This window comes from Acinonyx jubatus, chromosome B1 (genome assembly GCF_027475565.1).
Source record: "Acinonyx jubatus isolate Ajub_Pintada_27869175 chromosome B1, VMU_Ajub_asm_v1.0, whole genome shotgun sequence".
NCBI lineage: Eukaryota > Metazoa > Chordata > Mammalia > Carnivora > Felidae > Acinonyx > Acinonyx jubatus.
Genome location: NC_069382.1, coordinates 200,024,025 through 200,045,121, shown reverse-complemented (window position 1 = coordinate 200,045,121; position 21,097 = coordinate 200,024,025). Strand labels below are relative to the sequence as shown.

The following is a 21,097-nucleotide window of genomic DNA, read 5'->3' as shown; positions in this document are numbered from 1 at the left end:
GCCCCACGCCTGTCCAGGGGCCCCAGAGATAGAGATGAGAGGCCCACCTTCAGCTGGAGACCAGTTCGATCAGAGGAAAATGCAGTTACTCAGACACTCCCTGCACGTTTTGTCACGCCCCAGTATTGCAGTTGGCTCTGGTGGGTATCGAGTAAACCCATGGATATTGCTGCCCTTCTGGGGTATGCATTCCTTGAGGGAGACTGTGCCATCAAGCCAGTGAAAAGTCAAAACCTGGAGGTCAGGTACAGGAGTCCCCGGGATAGCAAGAAGGGACGCTGAGCTGCAGTCTTCGAGGTCCAAAAGCGTTCTAGGGAAAGGGGAGGTGATGTACGTTCCTTCTCTAATGTACACCAAGGTATACCAGCCTTGCATTTCTTGGATAAATCCATCTTGTTCATGATATTTTGTCTTTTTGTTTTACCAATATTTGGCTTATGGTTTCTTAAGATCCATGTTATACGTTACAATGACCTACCATTGTCCTACTCTGTCTTTGCCAGGTTTTGGTTTCAAAGTAAGGTTAGTTCCTACAGAGAGACTACAGAGCATTCTCTGTATCCTGATTTTGAGTTACTCCTTGACTGAAGTGGAGCTCATAAATACTATCTCTGAACTGTTGTTTTCATTGAGGAACGATTTTAAAATACTGATGTGTTTTTCCCATGTTTGAGAATTCACTCTTTTTGTCTGTTAAGTCACAGGTTTCTGGGAATTCATACATTTCATCTCTACAAGATTTTGGCATAAGGTTGTTCATAGTCTCCTCTTAGAAGCTAATTAATGGCTGCAGCAATTTTTTTTATCATCAATCAGTTTTGTCAGTTTTATGTTGTGTATATGTTAACTCCAGTATCCAAAGTCTTTGTGGCTCTCGCTAATGATTTCTTCGTGTGTCTCGTGAACTTTTTCTCCCTTATTTTGAGCCCACGTAAATTGGTACACAGTCCAAAAATTGAGAACTGGATTGAAAGTGGGTTGCTCCAGAAAGTATTTGCCTTTGCTTTTATGAGGTATTTAAGGTTGTTAACCAACACAAGGGCGTTCTATTTATCTTTTATGCTGTGGAATATAGCACACAAAAGAGCACACTTCACTGAATTACCTCAAAAGTATAGCTCAGTGAATTACCGTAAGTCACATGCCCATGAAACAACCAACCGCAACAACAAACAGAATGTTGTTGCCACTTTAGAAGCTCCTACTTGTCCTTCCTCCCAGTCAGTACATGCTGCCTTCTGTCCCGGGGGAATCGCTATACTGACTTTGATGGCAAGGACTGCTTTGACTCTAATTCTGGTTTAATTACCAAAACATGCAACCTTAACCACGTAATTTTGTTTGACCTGTTCTTTGAGCTTCAGACAGCTGAAACTATTTGATATGCACTGGGGTTGGGGCTCCTGTTCCTCGGTGTTACATTTGTGAAATGCATTCATGTCATGTACAGTATTCATTTCGTTTGCTGCATGGTATTTCTGCAGACGAGTATGCTTCAGCTTATCCTCTTTCAGTCATTTCAGTGTTGGGGCTATTAATAGCCCAGAGTGAACATTCTGTGTGTCTTTTGGTGCAGTTTTGCTACCATACCTGTTGGGCATATACTTATGTGTAGAATCACTGGCTTATGGGGTATGAACATTTCAGGAAAACCCACAAATAAGTGGAAATTAAATCACACTTTTAAACAACCGGTGGGGTCAAAGAAGAAATCACAACGGACATTAGAACATACCTCGAGAAGAAAGAAAATGTGACCTTAACAAAACTTAAGGGGTGTGGTGAAAGCAGTGCCTAGGGGTTGCTTACAGCTATAAATGTATACATTAAAAGAGGAAGTCAAATCAATAACTTAATTGTATGTCTTAAAGAACTAGAAAAAGAACAGGAAACTAAACCAAAGCTAGAAGAAAGGCAATAACAAAGATTAAAGCAGAGATAAAGGAGTTTGACAATGGAAGACAGAAAACCAAGGACACCAGAAGTTGTTTCTTTGAGAAGATCAAGGACATTGGCAAGTGTTTAGCTAGACAAAGAACAAATCTGCTAAAATCAGCAATGAGAGGACATTACTGAACTTTACAGAAGTATGGAGGCTTATAAAATACTACTAAGAACATCTGTAAAATTGGGTAATGTAGATGAAATGGATAAGTTCCTAGAGATACAAACTACCAACACGGACTCCAGATAGAAAATAAGAGTGGGCCTGTGCAAAGTGAGACTGAAGCACTGAAAGTGCAAGACCAAATGGCTTCACTAGTAAATTCTATCAAACACATAGAAGACGACTGTCTTGGATTCTAACAAAAAATTCAAGAGAGCACCTCCTAACTCCTTCTGAGGTCGGTATTATCCGGATACCAAAGCCACACAAAGACACTACAGGACAAGAAAACTGCAGAGTAATATCTCTTATGAATATGGATGCAGAAATTTTTTTGAGAGAGAAAGCACAAGTGGGGGAGGGGCAGAGAGAGAGTCCCACGCAGACTCTGCACCGTCCATGCGGGTCCCGATGTGGGGCTCGAACTCACGAAACTATGAGATCATGACCTGAGCAGAAACAAAGTCGGATGCTCAACCGACTGAGCCACCCCGGCGCCCCTGGATGCAGAAATCTTAAACAGATGGCTAGCGCAGTGAATTTAGGAGCATACTAAAAGCATTACACACCATAACCAGGTGGGTCTTTCTCCAGGAATGCAAGAGGGACTCAACCTATGGAAATCAATACAATTACTACGTTAATAGATGAGGAAAGGAAAGATAACATATGAGCCCCTCAACTGATGCAGGAAAAGTGTTTCCCAACACCCTTTCATGACAAAAACACTCAAACCAGGAACAGGAGGAAATTACCTCAACATAATAAGGGCCATATATGAAAAGCCCACAGCAAAGATACTCAATGGTAAGTCCAAGCTTTTTCCCTAAGATCAGGAATAAGACAAGGATGCTTAATTTCAGCACTTCTATCCAACATCATGCTGGAAGTTCTAGCTAAAACAATTAGGCAAGAAAGAAAAGGCATCCACATTGGAAATGAAGGAAAAGTATCTGCACACGGCACGACAGTAGAAAACTAAAGAATCCACAATACACATAAACAACTATTAGTGCTTACATGAACTCAGCAAAGTTGTAGGATATGAATTCACAAGTTAGTGAATACACTGATCAATCTGAAAAGGAAATTAAAACAATTCCATTTCATAGCATCAAAAAGAGTAAAATCCTTACAGTGTACACTGAAACCTTGAAAGAAACCACTACAAAATCTTGCTGAAAGAAAGAAAGCTAAGTACAAAGATACCATATGCTCATGGATTGGGAGACTTTTCGATTGTTACGAAGGCAATACTATCCAAAACAATACACAGAATCAGTGCAATCCCTCTCAGACACCAATGGCATTTTTTTTTATAGAAATGGAAAAATCTATCCTAAAATATGTATGGGATTTCATGGGACCCAAGATAGTTAAAACAATCTTGAAAAAGAGCAAAGTTGGAAGACTTCCCAATTTGAAAACGTATAAAGGTGCAGGAATTAAACAGTATGGTGCTGGAATAAGGGTAAATAAATAGATAAGTGGAATAAAATTGAGAGCCCAGAAATGATCCCTCATCTCTATGATCAAATGATCAAATGTCAACAAGGGTTTCAAGACCATTCAGTGGAGAAGTCTCTAACGGTGCTTGGAAAATTGGATATTCACGTGCACAAACATGAAGTTGATTGAGTCGTTAAGCCATATACAAAAATTAATGCAAAATTGATCAAATACCTAAATTTAAGAGCTAAGATCATAAAATTCTTAGAAAAGGGGTGCCTGGCTGGCTCAGTAGAACATCTGACTCTTGATCTCAGGGTCATGAGTTCGAGCCCAATGTTGAGTGTAGAGCTTACTTTAAAAAAAATTCTTGCGGGGGGGGCGCCTGGGTGGCTCGGTTGAGCAACCCACTTTGGCTCGGGTCATGATCTCACAGTTTGTGAGTTCAAGCCCCGCATCGGGCTCTGTGTTGACAACTCAGAGCCTGGAGCCTGCTTTGGATTCTGTGTCTCCCTCCCTCTCTCTGCCCCTCCCCCACTCATGCTCTGTCTCTCTGTGTCTCAGAAATAAGTAAACATTAAAAGAAACTTTAAAAAAACACATTAAAAAAATTCTTGGGGCACCTGGGTGGTTCAGTCAGTTAAGCATCTGACTCTTGATTTCGGCTCAGGTCATGATCTCACGGTTCGTGAGTTTGAGCCCCAAGTCCAGCTCTGCACTGACAGCACAAAACCTGCTTGGGATTCTGTCTCCCTCTCTCTCTGCCTTCTCCCCAATCACGTTCTCTCTCTCTCTCTCTCTCTCTCTCTCTCTCTCTCTCTCTCAAAAATAATCATTTTTAAAAAATTCTTTGGAGAAAACATAGAGGAAAGTTGAAAACAACTTGTACAATGTGTGCAGTTGAAAAGGATTCAAGTGGAAAAAAAAGGATTCAAGTGGTAAATTTTGTATTATATTTTTCTTGGATTTGCCAATGGTTTCTTAAATATCACACCGAAAGCACAGGCGACAAAAAAGGAAAAATAGAAACATTTGACAAAGTTAAAATTTTTTGTGCCTCAAAGGAACAGTGAGAAGACAACCCACAGAATGGGAGAAAACTGCAAGCCATCTATCTTGTAAGACAATAACCAGAATATTTACAGTGCTCCTACAACTCAACAAGAACAAGAAGTCAGACAACCCAATTTAAAAACTGGCAAAGTACTGCAATGGATATTTCTCCAAATAAGATAGACAAATGGAAAATAAGTACCTAAAAGGAAATCAACATCATTAGTCACCAGTGAAAAGTAAATCAAAAACCACTAAGAGATCACACTTCACACCCATGAGAATGGCTGTTACCAAAAAACAGTATTGGCAAAGATGTGCAGAAATTAGACCCCTTGTGTATTGCTGGTAGATCTATAAAATGGGGAAGCTTCTCTTAAAAAGTTTGGTGGTTCCTCGAAAAGTTAAATATAGAATTAGTACATGATCCAGCAACTCCTAGGTGGATACCCAAGAGAATTGAAAGCAGGGACTTAAACATCCCTGTACATCAGTGTTCATAGCAACATTATTCACTATAGCCAAAAGGCGGAAACAACCCAAATGTCCATCAACAGATGAATGGGTAAAGAAAGTATAGTATATCCACACAACAGAATATTATTCAGCCTTAGAAAGAAATGAAATTCTGATACAACATGGATGAGCCTTGATACCATTATGCTAAGTGAAATAAGCTAGACATAAAAGTACAAATATTCTATGATTCCACTTACATACGGTACCTACAGTAGGCAAATTCATAGAGACAAATTAGAATAGAGGTTACCAGGGGCTGGAGGTAGAAGGGAAGGGAAGGTATCTAATAGGTACAGAGTTTCCATTTGGGATGATGAAACTTTCTGAAAATGGGTAGTGGTGATGATTGTACAACATTGCAAATGTAGCTAATGCCATTTAAATGTATGCTTGAAAAGATAAAAATGGTAGGTTTTTAAAAAAAAAATTTTGGGGAGGGGCACTTGGGCAGCTCAGTTGGTGGAGCATCTGACTTCAGCTCAGGTCATCATCTCATGGTTCAGGAGTTCAAGCCCTCCATTGGGCTCTCTGCTGTCAGCACAGAGCCTCTTCAGATCCTCTGTCTCCCTCTCTCTCTGCCCCTCTCCTGCTCACACTTTTTCTCTCAAAAATAAAACATTAAAAAAAAAAAAAAGATTTTCCTTTTTCAGTAATCTCTACACCCAACATGGGGCTCGAACTTATAACCCTGAGACCAAGAGTCACATGCTCTACTGACTGAGCCAATCAGGCACTCCTAAAATGGTAATTTGTATATATATTTTACCACAATTTTTTTAATGTTTTCACATTTATTTATTTTTGAGAGACAGAGACAGAGCGAGACAGAGCGTGAGTGGGGGAGGGGCAGAAAGAGAGGGAGACACAGAATCCGAAGCAGGCTCCAGGCTCTGAGCTGTCAGCACATAGCCTGACACAGGGCTCTAACCCACGAACCGTGAGATCATGACCTGAGCCAAAGTTGGACGCTTAACCAACTGAGCCACCCAGACAATTTTTAAATAAAAAAGCTAGTATAAAATAATCAGATCTCTGTATTACATAGATATAAAATTCCATGTATATGTCATTTCATATATACCATTTATTATGGTCTTTATTCTTTTTCCATTTCCATCTGGAATAATTTTCCTTATGCCCAATGAACTTCTTTTAGTATTTCTTTTAGTGAATTCCTGCTGGCAATAAATTCTATTTTTGTTAATCTGAAAACGCCGTTATTTTACTTTCATTCTTGCATGATATATTTTTTTCTGAGTAAAAAATTATAAGTCTTTGCCTAATATGGTTGCCATGAGCCGCATGTGGCTGTTGAGCACTTAGAACATGGTGAATCCAAATGGAGAGTGACGGGAAGTGTAATACACGTGTGGTTCTGAAGACTTAGCATGAAAAAAAAAGTATAAGATATCTTGTTAATAGTTTTATATTGGTTACATGTTTAGCTCATGATATTTTGAATATATTGCATTAAATAAAGATTTAAAAAAAATTCTAAGCTGGTGGGGTTTTTTGGTGTGTGTGTGTTTAATAACTAGGTCATTCAGGGGCGCCTGGGTGGCTCAGTTGGTCGGTTTGGGCATCTGACTCTTGATCTCAACCTTGGTCATGATCTCTCGGTGTGTGAGATTGAGCCCTAAGTTGGGGCTGTCAGCACAGAACCTCTTTGGGATTCCCTCTCTCTCCTTCTCTCTGCCCCTCCCCCGCTCACATTTTTCTCTCTTGAGATAAATTCAACAACAACAACAACAACAACAACAACAACAACTAGGTCCTTCCATTGTCTCCCATCTTCATTTCTGTTGCATCTAGCTGACACCTGCCTTTGAAGAGAGGTGATGATTTTCTCTGGCTAAAAGTTGTCTTTGTCTTTGTTTTCAGCAGTTTGACAATGATGTGCCTGGGTGTCAGGTTTGCTTGTATTCATCCTGCCTGGGTTCACAGGGACTCTTGAAACTGGGTGGATGTCTATCGTCAGCTTTGGAGAACTCTGCTTCTGTGGCATTCTCTCTTGCCTTTTGGGACTCCAATTACACACTGTTAGACCTTCAACTGGGTCTTATCTATTTCTTGGTCTTTTTTCTGTTTTATCAATTGTTTTTTTCTCTGTGTGCTAGTTAGGATGTTTAATACTGAATTATCTTCCAATTCATCTTCTTTTGCTTTTGCTGTCTCATCTGTTCATCTGTTCTTAGTTTTAGTTATTTTTTACTTTTAGCTAATATATTTTTTAATGTTTATTTATTTTGAGAGAGACAGGGAGAGAGAGGGGGGAGGGCGGGGAACAGAGAGCAAGAGAGATCATCCCAAGCAGGCTCTGTGCTGTCAGTGCAGAGCCTGACATGGGGCTCAATCCCACAAACTGGCAGATTGTGACTTGAGCCAAAATCAAGAGTCGGGTTCTCCACTAACTAAACCACCAGGCGCCCCTAGTTTTAGCTAATATTCTTACAGATTTCAATCCCCAGGTGAAATTCTCCATTATTTCATCTGTTTTTACACCTTTTTGTCTAATTTCTTGAGCACATTAATTGTAATTACGATACAGTCTTTGCATACCAGCTCCAGTATGTGACTCACCTACAGGTTTGTTTTTAGTCTTTTGTGTTTTTATTTTCAGTCAATTTTTTACTTTTTTATTTTGACAGGCCATGACATTTTAAAAATTGTTTTTAGAGACAGTGTGTGTGAGCAGGAGAGAGGGACAGAAGGAGGGAGGGGGAGGGAGAGAGAGAGAGAGAGAGAGAGAGAGAGAGAGAGAGAGAGAGAGAGTCCTAAGTAGGCTCCATGTGGAACCTGATGTGGGGCTCTATGCCACGACCCCAGGATCATGACCTGAGCCAAAATCAAGAGTTGGATGCTCAACTGACTGAGCCACCCAGGTGCCCCCAGGCCACAACATTTTTAGCTGAAAGCTGACCTTGTGCATAAGACGTTGTAGGGGATGCGATATCTTCCTCTGCTAGGCACATAGAGCAGGTGCCAGTCACCTCAGCCTGGTTGCACATTAAGTTATATTAAGGCTGTGTTGTCGTTCGCTAAGCTCTGTCTACTGGGTCACTTCCCACTGTCAGGATGCCACGAGAGCTTCCCAGTGAGCACTGGGGCGCCTCTCTCTGCTTAGGCCTGATCTATAATCCTTGTCTTTTCAGCTTGGTAAAATTGCCAGACCTCTACTCTGCTTCTCAGGGTCTTTCTTCATCCCAGAAGCTTTGTCTTTTAGCTTCCTGCCTACAGGGTATGAGAATTTGGCAGTGTCTTGAGAGAAAAACTGTCAGGTTCAGTGACTTACTCATCCTGTCTCACTGGGATTATAGCCCCAAGTCAGTTTTGTCTTTTCACCGCAGAAGACCCCCCGATAGTATCCTCTTTTCAGACAAAGCCTTGCTTCTCAGCCCTGTGTCCTAAGTACTGGAAAACACTCAGGGAAAAATGGACCCCTGTGCCTATGTCTTCAGGCCCCCTCCCATTTCTTAAACATCTGTGTTTTTCTTATATTTTGTGTATGTATATACATATTTACACATATATGTATATGTATATGTACATATGCATATGTATATGTATATAAATATATTTACACATATATGTTCTAGTTAAATCAATAATCAGGAGTGTATCGTGGTGACTCTGTTGTTCCTGTATCAGATAGTGCCTGGTGTGTTCTTTCATACCAGCCATGTATCCAATCTTTCACCTCAATTTCAGACATCAAATAACTTCAAATATCAGGTGCTATTTTTCCTTACAGGCTTCCATCGTCCTGTTCTAATTTGGGCTGGATATTTTTTTTCCAATTTTTGACTTTTTTTTTTAACCCCTACTAGGGAGTCGTCCCACCTCCTCAACTGAACTTGTAATTATCTTTTCTCTCCTATTTTTTCTTTGTTTCTTTATTTCTTCTTCTTCTTCTTCTTCTTTTTTTTTTTTTTTTTTAGAATGTGCAATCGGAGGGGAGGGGCAGAGAGAGAGAGAGAGAGAGAGAGAGAGAGAGGGAGAGAATCTTAAGCAGACTCTATGCTCAGCGCAGAGACCGATCCAGAACTCAATCCCACAATCCTGGGATCAGGACCTGAGCCGAAATCAAGAGTCAGACGCTCAACTGACTGAGCCACCCAGGCCCCCTCGCTCCTATTTCCATCTGCCTTTTTCTGCTTTCTGTAGAATCTTAACTTTATCTTCCAACCCAACTGCTGGTTTTCTTTTACAGTTTTGGTTATACGTTTAATTTCCAAGCCGTTCTCCATCACTCTCAAGATTGGGTGACCCTTGAGGTCACATGTCTGTTATAAGACAGAGGAGAGATACTTAACAGTCTCAGGCATATGTGAGAACTAGACCTATGGGCATACCTTATTTTATTGTGCCTCGCTTCAGCGAGCTTCAGCTATGCTGAGTCTTTTACAAATTGAAGGTGTGCAGCAACCCTGTGTCAAGCAAGTCTGTTGGCCCCATTTTTCCAGAACTGTTTGTTCAGTCACATTTTGGAAATTCTCACAACATTTCAAACTGTTTCATTATTATTGTATTTGTTGCGGTAACCTGTGATTACAACTCACTAAAAGTTCAGGTGATGGTTAACATTTTTGGGCAGCAAAGCATTTTTAAATTAAGGTATGGCATTTTTTTTTTTTTTTTGTATACAAAATGCTATTGCACACTTAACAGACTATAGTGTGCTGCAAACATAACTCTTATACTGGGAAACCAGAAGTTTATTTGACTCACAGTTTTAGGACATTGTGCAGTGGTCTGGAACCAAACACCCACTATCTCCCAGGTATGCCTGTCCTGGTACTTTAGGGTTTGTTGTCATGTTACAGTCTGTTTACCTGAAAAATGCAGTTTGAATCTCCAGAATTGTTGTCCATATGATTCTACATTGTATGTGATTTTCTTTCGGAATTTTGAAATCCACGCTCCACTATCTAGCACCAAATGTTGTTACTGCTAAGACATTTAGTGAGAAATTTTCCGTGTCTTTTTTTTTTTTAACGTTTATTTAGCTTTGAGAGACAAGAGAGAAACAGAGCATGGGGGGGGGGGGTGCAGAGAGAGAGGGGCACAGAAACTGAAGCAGGCTTCAGGCTCTGAGCTGCCAGCACAGAACCCAATGCGGGGCTTGAACCCACTGACGGTGAGATCATGACCTGAGCTGAAGTCGGACACTCAACCCACTGAAGCACCCAGGCGCCCCCCTCCCTTTTTTTTTAAATATGACTTCCTCTTTTTCTTTCTGCATGTTTTAGGCCGTTTTATTTATCTCTGACTTTCTACAATTAGTCACCATCCTTGGTCGACTCTTTCAACCTGGACACTCAAGTCTTTATTTCTGGTAAACTGTATTTCTTTCAAAAGTTATTTCCCTCCACTTTTCCCCCTAGAACCCTTAGAAAGTTGTTGGATCTCCTGGTTTGAACTTTTATAAGTCTCATTTCTCTCCAAGAAATGTTTTCTGTATCTTTTTGTTCTACTTTCTGGATAACTTCCTGGACATTATCTTGCAACCTTCTGCTGAATTTCTTTTACAATTTTGCCTATATTTTTAGTTTCCAAGACTATTTTCTTAAATATCTTTCAGGATATTAGCAGCTTTTTGAAAATTTTCTGATTCCTTCCGTTAACACTTTCTTTGCCTGTCCCTCTTTCATACACGTTGTTTTTTAATCTGTGCTTGAGCCTTTTTTTTTAAATGTTTATTTTTGAGAGAGACAGAGTCAGAGCAGGAGCAGGGAGGGGCAGAGAGGGAGACACGGAACCCGAAGCAGGCTCCAGGCTTTGAGCTGTCAGCACAGGGCCCGATGTGGGACTCAAACTCATGAACTGCGAGATCGTGACCTGAGCCAAAGTCGGCCGGTTAACCGCCTGAGCCACCCAGGTGCCCCTGTGCTTGAGCTGTTTCTTTTTTTTTAAAATTTTTTTTAAATGTTTTTATTTTTGCTACAGAGAGAGACAGAACATGAGCAGGGGAGGGCCAGAGAGAGAGGGAGACACAGAATCGGAAGCAGGCTCCAGGCTCTGAGCTGTCAGCACAGAGCCCGATGCGGGGCTCGAACCCACAGACTGTGAGATCGTGACCTGAGCCGAAGTCGGCCGGTTAACCGCCTGAGCCACCCAGGTGCCCCTGTGCTTGAGCTGTTTCTTAAATGACTGGTGATCCTTGACTGTTTCTCATGTTTACAAGCTGATTAGAAGCTCCACGTGGGTAGAAGTTTATTGACCTACAGACTTCAATTTTGGGTGAGGGTCAAGAACGGCCTGATTATTTGCTATCCCCAAACAATATAGTATGTATGTTCGTATCTGTCCTCACGTTGTTAAGTTTCTGCAGAGAATTCCCTGTGCCCTGCTTGGGGACAGAAGCTTGCTGCTATGGTTCTGCTTGGGGCAAGGAAATGGCCTGAGCAGAGGTGTCCAACCGTTCTTTCTACAGACTTAATAAAGCCAGAAATTAGAAAAGGCTTTCATTGTTATGTAATGCTTACGGGTTATGAATTGTGAAATAATGAACTTATCTAATTTTTTGTTAAAAGTTGTCCTGTGTTATTAGTGCGTATTCATATCTTGGTCAACAGTATTTATTTAAAAAAAATTTTTTTTTAAGTTTATTTATTTTTGAGACAGAGAGAGACAGAGCATGAATGGGGGAGGGTCAGAGAGAGGGAGACACAGAACCTGAAACAGGCTCCAGGCTCTGAGCTGTCAGCACAGAGCCCGACGCGGGCCTCGGACTCACGGACCGTGAGATCATGACCTGAGCGGAAGTCAGCCGCTTAACCAACTGAGCCACCCAGGCGCCCCAACAGTATTTATTGCATTATGAAAATAATAAAACTTCACTTTTACAAAAACATATCCAACATATGCTGCCTTTCCCTGCAGTTAGTTCCAAAAGGCTCTCAGTGTGAATGGCCATCACCAAGCTTAAGTCCTCTCTAAGGTCACTGCCCACACCTCCCTGTGACCACTCACACTCCTGCTCAACTGAGCTTCTCTTACTTCTAAGCATATATAAGACCTTTCCTGGCCTTTATGTTGTACATTCTCCCTTGTGATGGTTAATTTCATGTGTCCACCTGACTGGGCTACAGGTGCCCAGACATTTGGTCAAGTGTGACTCTGGATGTATTTGTGAAGATGAGGTTACCATTTGGATCAGTAAACTGAGCAAAACAGATTGCCCTCCCCCGTGTCAGTGGGACTCATCCAATCAGTTGAGAGCCTGAAGACAAAGAAAAGACGGAGCTCCCACTGCCTGAGTATCTCTGAGCCGCATCGTTGTTTCCTACCCCAGGACTCAGACCAAATTAGCAGTTCTTCCTGGGTCTCCAGCCTACAGGCTTTTGGACTAGAATTATACCATCGACCCTCTTGGTTGTCAGGCCTTTGGATTTGAACCGGGTTTCCAGCTTGCTGCCTGCAGATTTCAGGACTTGCCAGCCTCCATCATTTTGTAAGCCAATTCCTTACAATAAATCAGCCTCAGTCCCTCTCTTGCACACACACACACACACACACACACATACATAGAGGTTGGTACTGTTTCTGTGGTGAATCCTAATACACTCCTCAAGGGGGGTGAAGATGAATTCTTAGGGGGAGAAACAAATTCTAGATATTACAATGCTTTGTGGCCCTCCAGAGCTTAGCCTTGCCAGACAAAATCTTATTCCTTAGTATTTAACTCCCCCCCCCCAATTTCTTATGCATTTTTCCTTAGGGGAAGCTAATGAAATACAAAGGTTGAGAACAACTGCTCATGCCTTTGCTTCATCACTTGTTTGCCAAGAAGCACCCTCTGCACCCTACAAGGTTGTCAGGAGTGTCCTGCACCCCAATCTTGCTCCCCTGACATCCATTCTCTATACAACATCTGGAGTTCTGTCAAAAATACACATCCTACCCTGACACACTCTATTCAGAACCCTCCATGGCTCCCAGTTGCATTTAGAACAAAATCCGGCTTCCTTACGGATGCCCGCAGTTTCGGCCATCTTCACTTGCTCTAGCCACGGTAGCTTTTGTAGTTTCCTGGGACTTGTCTCTGCTCCAGAGTCTTGCATTGCTGAAATACCTTTTCTGTGAGTGACTGGCTCTTGCTCAGTTCACCTTAGAGAAGTTTCCCTGGTCTGTGGCCCTCAGAGGAACTCCCAACTGTATCACCCTGTGCTCAGCCAGAACCTAAAAGTCACACCAGAGCCACAGCTGAATTGGAATTCCGGCCCTGCCTCTGACTATCAGGATGACTTTGGACAAATCCCTTAACATCTATGAACTTCAGTCTCTCGTCCATAACATAGAGCTAATGGTGCCTATCTCAAGAGTGGTTATGTGGGTTAGAGGAGGTGACACAGCAGCAGGCAGAGTGGCTGGTACATAACTATTTGGCAAATGGTCATTATTATGTCATTCATTCATCCAGCAAATACTGGATTGGTGTGTGCCCAGCCCTTGCTTGGCAGGAGCTGGGATTCACAGGTGCATGAGTCAGGCACTCCCATGTCCCCCCAGTCCCCTAAGACCTCTCCGGGGATACTGGTGAATACCACAAATCTCAATCTAGTGTCTATGTGCTATGATAAAGGAAAGCAAAGGGGCTGTGGGAGAAGGGAGTGTCTGACCCAGCCCCCCTCCCCCCCCCCCCCCCCCGTGGGGTGGGGAGCAGCCCAAGACTTTGTTTACCTGGAGGAGTGTCAAAGGAGGTTGAGCAGGCGTCCCCCACCCACTCTCTCAAACACCACCATCAGGGCAGGGTCATCCAAAACCCTCTGGGAGGGGGGAGGGGCCTTTATTTTGCTGACAAGTAGAGTCCCCGAAGGGCTTTAAGCAGAAGGTTGATTTAGCTCATTCTGGTTGTGTCATGAAGAATGGGTCAGAGGATTTGAAGACGGTGACTGCAGCTGGGGCAAGGGTGAGGTTAGGCAAAGAGATGTGGGCAGGCCCAGAGCTAACGGTATCTCGGCCCTGTAACCACCCACAGAACCCGAGGGGGAAAGGATGTTTTTGGTGTCTCGGTGACTGTGATAAGTGGGGCGCTCAGGAATGCAGGGCCTAGGCAAAGGACCGCTCCTGTCCTAAGGGCAGAACTGTACCTGGGGCTTGCTGATGATGGGCAAGCGGCCCGGGGAGGAAGAGGGTCCAGGCGGAGGGCTTAGATTTCTGACCTGGGAGTCTGAGGCCCCGCGGGGGCAGAGAGCACTGCAAGGCCTGGGACGGTCGGAGGCACGCCCTGCGAGGTGGGTGAACGCGAGGTCGCGAGAAACTTCGGGACCATCCGGGACCTTGCCCGGTCACTAGGCACCAGAGCCCCGGACGCGGGAGCAGGGAGAGGGCGAGCTCGGGAAGGGCGTCTGCAGGCCCTGGGGTGCTACGCTAACCGACAGGTGTGCCGGGCCGGGCCCTGGTACAGCCACGGCTGCTCTGCACAGGCTGCTCCATCTCCCAGGGCGGACCCCGACCCGAGGCGCCCGGGCTCTCGGGGCAGCAGCTCCGCGCACCGCTGGGCCAGGCGCCCTCCGGAACCCCACCCAAGCCCACGAGGCAGGTCGTTCTCATCCCCAGCGAGTCACCTGGGTTCTGGCTAGGGGACCGGCCCAAGGTCACAGAGCCAGAAAGTGGGGGAGGCGGACTCGCACCCAGAGCCGGACCAAGGTCACCGGGCCCCTCCCGGCGGGCCAGAGCCCGGTTCCCGGCCTGGGGCATCCCGGGGGCCGGGCCGGCCTGCGGCACCCGGGGGGCGGGGCGCAGGACGCCGGGGCGTATGCGTGCCTGTCAAAGAGGCGGAACTCCTCGTCTCCAACCCTGTAGTCCGTCCACCGCGGGCGACGGTGCCTGGCGCCGGCACGGCCCTTCCGTCCAACTACAACTCCCAGAAGGCCAAGCGCCGCGGGCGGGCCTGGGCTGTGCGTACAGCGACGGTGACGTCACCGGCGCAGGCGACTCCCCCCAACCCCCGGCTCAGCCCCGCTCGGCGTCCGGGCGCTCGGCCGCGCGAGGCTTGACGGGAACCGTGGTCATCCCACCGTGTGTCCCCGGCGGCGACGCGGGCGCGCGAACTCCCACTCCCGGCGTGCCCTGCGCGCCGGCGCTCGTTAACGGCGGGAGGGGGCGGGCGAGGCAGAGCGGGAGCGGCGCTCGGGAGGGCGGAGTAAGGCGTGGGGGGGGGGGAGGGCGCCCACACCCCTCCCCCTCCCCGCCGCTCCTTCCCCCTCCCCCGACGTAAACTGGGATCCCTTTCCCCTTGTGTCCGCCATATTGGACTCTAACTCTGGTCAGCGGCGGCGCCGGGCCCGGTGGACTCGCTGTTCCTCCCGCCCAGCGGCCTCCCCGCAGCTCCCGCCCGCCCGGCCCTCCCCGCCCGGAGGCGACCCCGCGTAGCGCCCCCCCCTCCCCCCCGCCCTCGGCCGGCCGGAGCGCCCCGCCGCCGCCTCAGCCTCCCCGCCTTCCCCGCCCTCCGCCGCCGCCGCCCGCGGCCCCGCGCCCGCTCCGCGCCCTCTCCCCGCCCGCCCGCCATGAGCCCGGCCGACGCCAAGCGCGGGGCCAAGCGCCGGAAGAACAAGCGGGGCGGCGGCGGCGGCGGCGGCTCGGGCGGGGGCAACGGCGGTGCGGGCGGCGGCAAGGCCGGCCCGGCGGCGGCGCTGCGCGGCTCCCAGGCCGCGGGCCTGGCGGCCCCGGGCGGCGCGGCGGCGGCCAACGGGCCCCTCGGCGCGGGCGCGGGCGCGGGCGGCGCCGCCCCCGGAGGCTACTTCGAGGTAAGCGGCGGCGGCGGCGGGGCGGGGGCGGGGGCGGGGTGGGCGGGCGGACGCGGGCGGCCCTCCCGCCGGGGGCCGGACTCCGCGCGCGGGCTAACGGGCCGGGGCCGGGGCCGCCGGCGGCTAGCGCGGTGACAGCCTTCCCGCGGGCTGCCCGCGCCAGGTGCCGGCCTCTCCTGGGTGCGGCGCGCGGCGCTGCCTGTGCCTCTGCCCACCTGCGCGCCGCTGTCACGGGCCCGGGGGTGCTGCCATCTCGCCCCGCGCGGAGCTCGTCCTTGACATTGCTGGTGTGCGATTCCAGGAGAATCGGGAGTCAGGTGACAAGCGGGGCTTCCCTCCGTAGTTGAGAGTGCCTTCCGACGTGGCTTCACGGCGGCTGCCTTCTCCATCCCTTGCGAGTGATGCCTGAGTAGTGCCCGCCTCGAAGTTTTCTTTTTCGGCTCCGATACCGTCGTTTGAGAGCCACCTGACAGTCTTCCGGAGTCCTGGCTCTCCGTTTCCAGCTTTAAAAAAAAAAAAAAAAGTTTTAGGGGTAATTGGTGGTCTGGTTACTCAGACATATGTTTAGTAGTGCCTGAACTTAAGGCATTTGAAAAATGATTTTTTTCTCCTGTGTTGGTGAAAGCAGCAAGCCCACAGTGCATCTACCCGTTGTGGATTGCTGCACCTTTGTTCCTTGGACATCGGTCACAACACTTCAGAAGACACGATGGCAGTGGGAGGGTGTGCACCCGACACGGTCATTTCCAGTCGTTCACTTGGCTACTGAAAGATGATGGACTTTGCGAAGGTCGCGTTTTTAGAACTGTTGCATTCAGTTCTCTTAAAGACATTTGCAATTTAAAAAAAAAAAAAAGCTTCATCAGGAGTATTTGTGTGCGAAATTATGAGGCGAACTGTTTTATGCAAGATTCTAAATGTTGTGTAGGAATGGTCTGTAGTGAGAGTAGATAAATGGTTGCATGTGGTGTGGCTTTCTGGTGCTTTTGCTATTAAGTGAACTTACAGTAACGCGTGTGTGCTTTCGTTTCAGTTTAAAGTGTTTTCAGTGTTCTCTGTAGTGTAAAAAGTGCAGTTGTTGGAGCTTTCTCGAGATGATGTTGTCACGTTCGTTTGGGATCCTGGGTCATAGGCCTGGACTTCATTCTACAGAGGTTACCCTTTTCGAATACCCCAGAGAGCAACACAGGTGTAGTTGTTGGGGTCAAGGATGAAGTTTGGGCACTTGGATCTTTGAGCTGTAAATTAAGGGTAGTGTTTGCTGCTGCTGGGGAGGTAAGAGTAGGCCGTCTGCCTATGCAAATCCTTTACAGAAATGTTGATGATATTTGCTATAGCTTGGTGTAAAATAGACCACTTCTGCCCATTCAGTAAAAACAAGTTGGTGATACTATTGTTTCAGGTTTTAATAAATCCCATTTATTTTGCAATATTTAGCTAAAACAGTCTTCTTTCAGTTTATTATTCCAATCACATTACTCAAACTCATATGTAACCATCTATCTAGTATGATTTTTGACAAGACTGCCTTACTGTTAAACTTACAAGTCAAGGTTTTTGACCACGATCCCCTGTGAGAAATAAGATATATTAAGACCTGTAGTGCCTGCTTCCTCTTACACAACAGAAGTTTTACAAAGTGGTGTGTATATATATATTTAATGTTTTTATTTTTGAGAGAGAGAGAGAGAGCATGAGCATGAGCAGGGGAGGGGCAGAGACAGAGGGAGACACAGAATCCCAACCAGGCTCCAGGCTCTGAGCTGTCAGCACAGAACCCGAGGTGGGGCTAGAACTCACAGACCGTGAGATCGTGACCTGAGCCAGGTCAGGTGCTCAACCGACTGAGCCACCCAGACGCCCCTACAAAATGATATTCTGATTTTTTTTGTCTTTTCTATTTCATTCTGTTTCATTAATAAAACGGTTGTAGTACACAGAATTACTTTACTGTGTTCTATTGATTTGTGACTTGCGCTCTGAGAAACATTCTCTGTAAAGTTGTATCTTAAGTTTTTTCACTCATATGTGGAATTTGAGAAACTTAGCATGAGACCATAGGGAAAGGGAAGGAAAAATAAGTTACAAACAGAGAGGGAGGCAAACATAAGAGACTCTTAAATACAGAGAACAAACTGAGGATGGATTGGGGGGGGACAGGAAGGGAAGATGGGTGGATGGGGAAGGTGGGGGAGAGGGGAAAATGGGAGATGGGCACTGAGGAGGGCACTTGTTGGTACGAGCACTGGGTGTTGTATGTAAGCCATGAATCATGGGACTCTACTCCCAAAGCCAAGACTACACTGTATACACTATATGTTAGCTAACTTGACAATGTTATTAAATAAAGTATCTTAAGTTTTAAAATTTCTTCACAAGTATTTTTGATAACAGTGCATGAAAGATACCCATGGTGGCAAAGCTGAAAGTGTTCTTGATAACTGATCACAAAAATTTTTACTGTAATTCTGAAGCCTCTGGATTGTTTCCCTATAGATGGTGAACTCTTTGGGGGAACCTTGTCTGGTGCAGAAGAGGCATTCAAAGAAGTGTTTGTCAACAAACAACAGAGAGTGGGTACTGGCCTTGCATTTCCAGAAGAAGCTTCTGATTGATTCCGGGGTTGCATCCTTTCCATTCTATGTAGGGTCACCAGGGCAGAAGGTATCTGAGAGAGGAGTAAGAGTGGAAGGACGGTCTGGATTCCCAGGAGGCGTCCTGTGTTCTGGGCACAGCACTGAGTGTTAGCCGAGGACCACCTTCATCAGGGTAGCTGCTCAGGCACAGAGGGCCTTTGTGCATGTGGGTGGCTTCTACACAGAAGTAAGGGCTGAGGGGTAAGTAGGAAGATACAATGTAGCTTGTAGAGTCTTTGGCTGCAAAACTTGAGTATACAAACTTGATAGGCTCTGTGCCCTCAAGCAAGCTGTCAAACCTCAGGCTGCTTCAGTGTTCTAAGTGATCTGGCACCTAGCTTCTAGGGTTATTGTACGAATTAAATAAATAAACAGTGCCTGGTGGCACGCACTGTTACGTATGTACACAGTCATTATTTTCCAGGAGGCTGGGCTGGACTTTATTAAGGACTTTGCCACAGGATGCTATCGATCAACCTTTTTCCGCTTGTGGAATGGGAACACAGTATGCGATCAAGAACAGTGGGCATGGCTGGGTCTTGGATAAGCCCCGTTCTAATAGCCTCATTTGGTGGTCTGCTCTGATGCAACAATAAAGGGTTGGCCCTGAAATGAAAAGTTGGTGGTGAAGGGTATCATGAATATATCTTATTGTTTTGCATTTCTATTTTAAAATATAATTTTCATAATGTTCATGGTGTATTGAGTGAATAAGGAAGCTTATAAAACAGAAAACGTTTGTAGCTCATTAACAATTTAAAAACATATTTATTTATTTTTGAGAGAGAGAGAGAGAGTGCGTGAGCAGGGGAGGGGCAGAGAGAGAGAGAGAGAGAGAGAGAGACAGAATCCGAAGCAGGCTCCAGGCTCTGAGCTGTCAGCACAGAGCCCAACAAGGGGCTCAAACTCACAGACCGTGATACTGATCATGACCTGAGCTGAAGTCAGAGGCTTAACCGACTGAGCCTCCCAGGTGCCCCTCATCAATAATTTTTAAAGATTCTATTTTTCTTGAATGTTTGTTTATTTTTGAGAGAGAGAGAGCTCAAGTGGGGCAGGGGCAGAGAGAAGAGGGCAGAAGATCCAAAGTGGGCTCTATGCTGACAGCAGCCCGATGCTGGGCTCCAACTAATGAACTGCGAGATCATGACTTGAGCCACCCAGGTGCGCCAGAGATTCCATTTTTAAGTAATCTCTACACACAGTGTGGGGCTTGAACTCAAAACCCCGCGATCAAGAGTCTCATGCTCTACCAACTGAGCCAGCCAGGCTCCCCACAATAGAAAACATTTGTAGCATGAACCCATATTTGTAAAATATCTGTGTGTATGTATTTGCATAGGAGAGTCTGATACGATATGCGTCAAAATATTTTGTGGTTGGGGCGCCTGGGTGGCTCAGTTGGTTAAGCTTCTGACTCTTGAACTCAGCTCAGGTCTTGATCTCACGTTTTGTGAGTTCAAGCCCCGTTTTGGGTTCCACATGTAGCCTACTTGAAAAAAAAAATTGGGGGTGGAAATTCTGATGGCTTTCTTTTTTCCTTTTTGCACATTCCTCAAACTTTAAGACTTTTCTACAGTGAGTATTACTTACGGAGCAAAAAGATGAATAGTACTTTACAACCTAATATTACCAGCATTTTTTCTTTTTCGAATAAAACTGATCTTGGCTTTTTCACCTTTTAACAATTAAACATTTAGGTATTATATACAAAATAAAAATATTTACACAGTCACAGTTGTGTTTTCTGAATGGGTGTGCGAAATTCAGTCACGCCCATGTTATTTGCAAAAACCAGAATTCCTCTATAATGGAAATTGACCCAGTCACTGGCTGTTGGAATATCAACTTACACATAGTTTTCACTCATGGAGGACTCAAAAGGGAATTTAGAGCTGTTTTTGTCATGCTGTTAGAGATTTGTAAAAGGAAGCCATTTGGCGGTAGGGATCAAAGTACATTTCCAAACTGCGTTATTAAAGTTTTAAAGTCAGGGGGCACCTGGGTGGCTCAGTCGGTTAAGGGTTCTACTCTTGATTTCGGCTCAGCCCATGATCTCACAGCTCTGGGATTAAGCCCCCCATAGGACTCTGCTCTGAGTGTGGAGCCTGCTTGGGATTCTCTCTCTCCCTCTCTCTTTGCTCCTCTCATGTTCTCTCTCTTTCTCTCCCTCTCTCTGTTTAAATGAATGAATGAATGAATGAATGAATGAAGTTTTAAAGTCAGAGAAACCTGTTGTAGTATAGGGAGCATTTGTAATAACATAAATCCTTTTCAGCAAGGAAAAGTGGCAAGAAGGAGATACTATTAATAATATTTAAAGGCCATCCTACAGCACATTCATACATAGTTAGATGGTATGATTATGAATCTCGAGGCACATTGGGGTGTGTTGCAGGCATTGCTGCCGTGATGAAATGAAGTTCAGTCATAACTTTCTCCCTAGTTCACATTTGCCTTAGTAACCTGAGGGAGTATGTCAAATAAAGATCTAGAACCTTATGTGCTTTAACTAAGATTAATAATTTGGTGCAGCTGCGAGGAGCACCTGTGTGATTGAGTATTTTATGCATGTGCACACC

At 45.7% G+C, this 21,097-nt stretch overlaps 1 protein-coding gene across 13 annotated transcripts in view; it reads left to right on the top strand.

The window, feature by feature from the left end:
* The first annotated feature begins 14,137 nt into the window (after positions 1 to 14,137).
* FAM193A (family with sequence similarity 193 member A) overlaps positions 14,138 to 21,097 on the top strand; it is a 166,694-nt gene continuing 159,734 nt past the window's right edge. For 12 of the 13 annotated variants that reach the window (XR_008296456.1, XR_008296454.1, XR_008296457.1 and 9 more), the window contains exon 1: positions 15,753 to 15,879. The gene's annotated coding sequence lies outside the window, so the exon portion shown is untranslated. Of the gene's footprint in view, positions 14,365 to 15,752; positions 15,880 to 21,097 lie in introns of those variants that run through there. The other variant, XM_027067306.2, reaches the window with a different exon arrangement.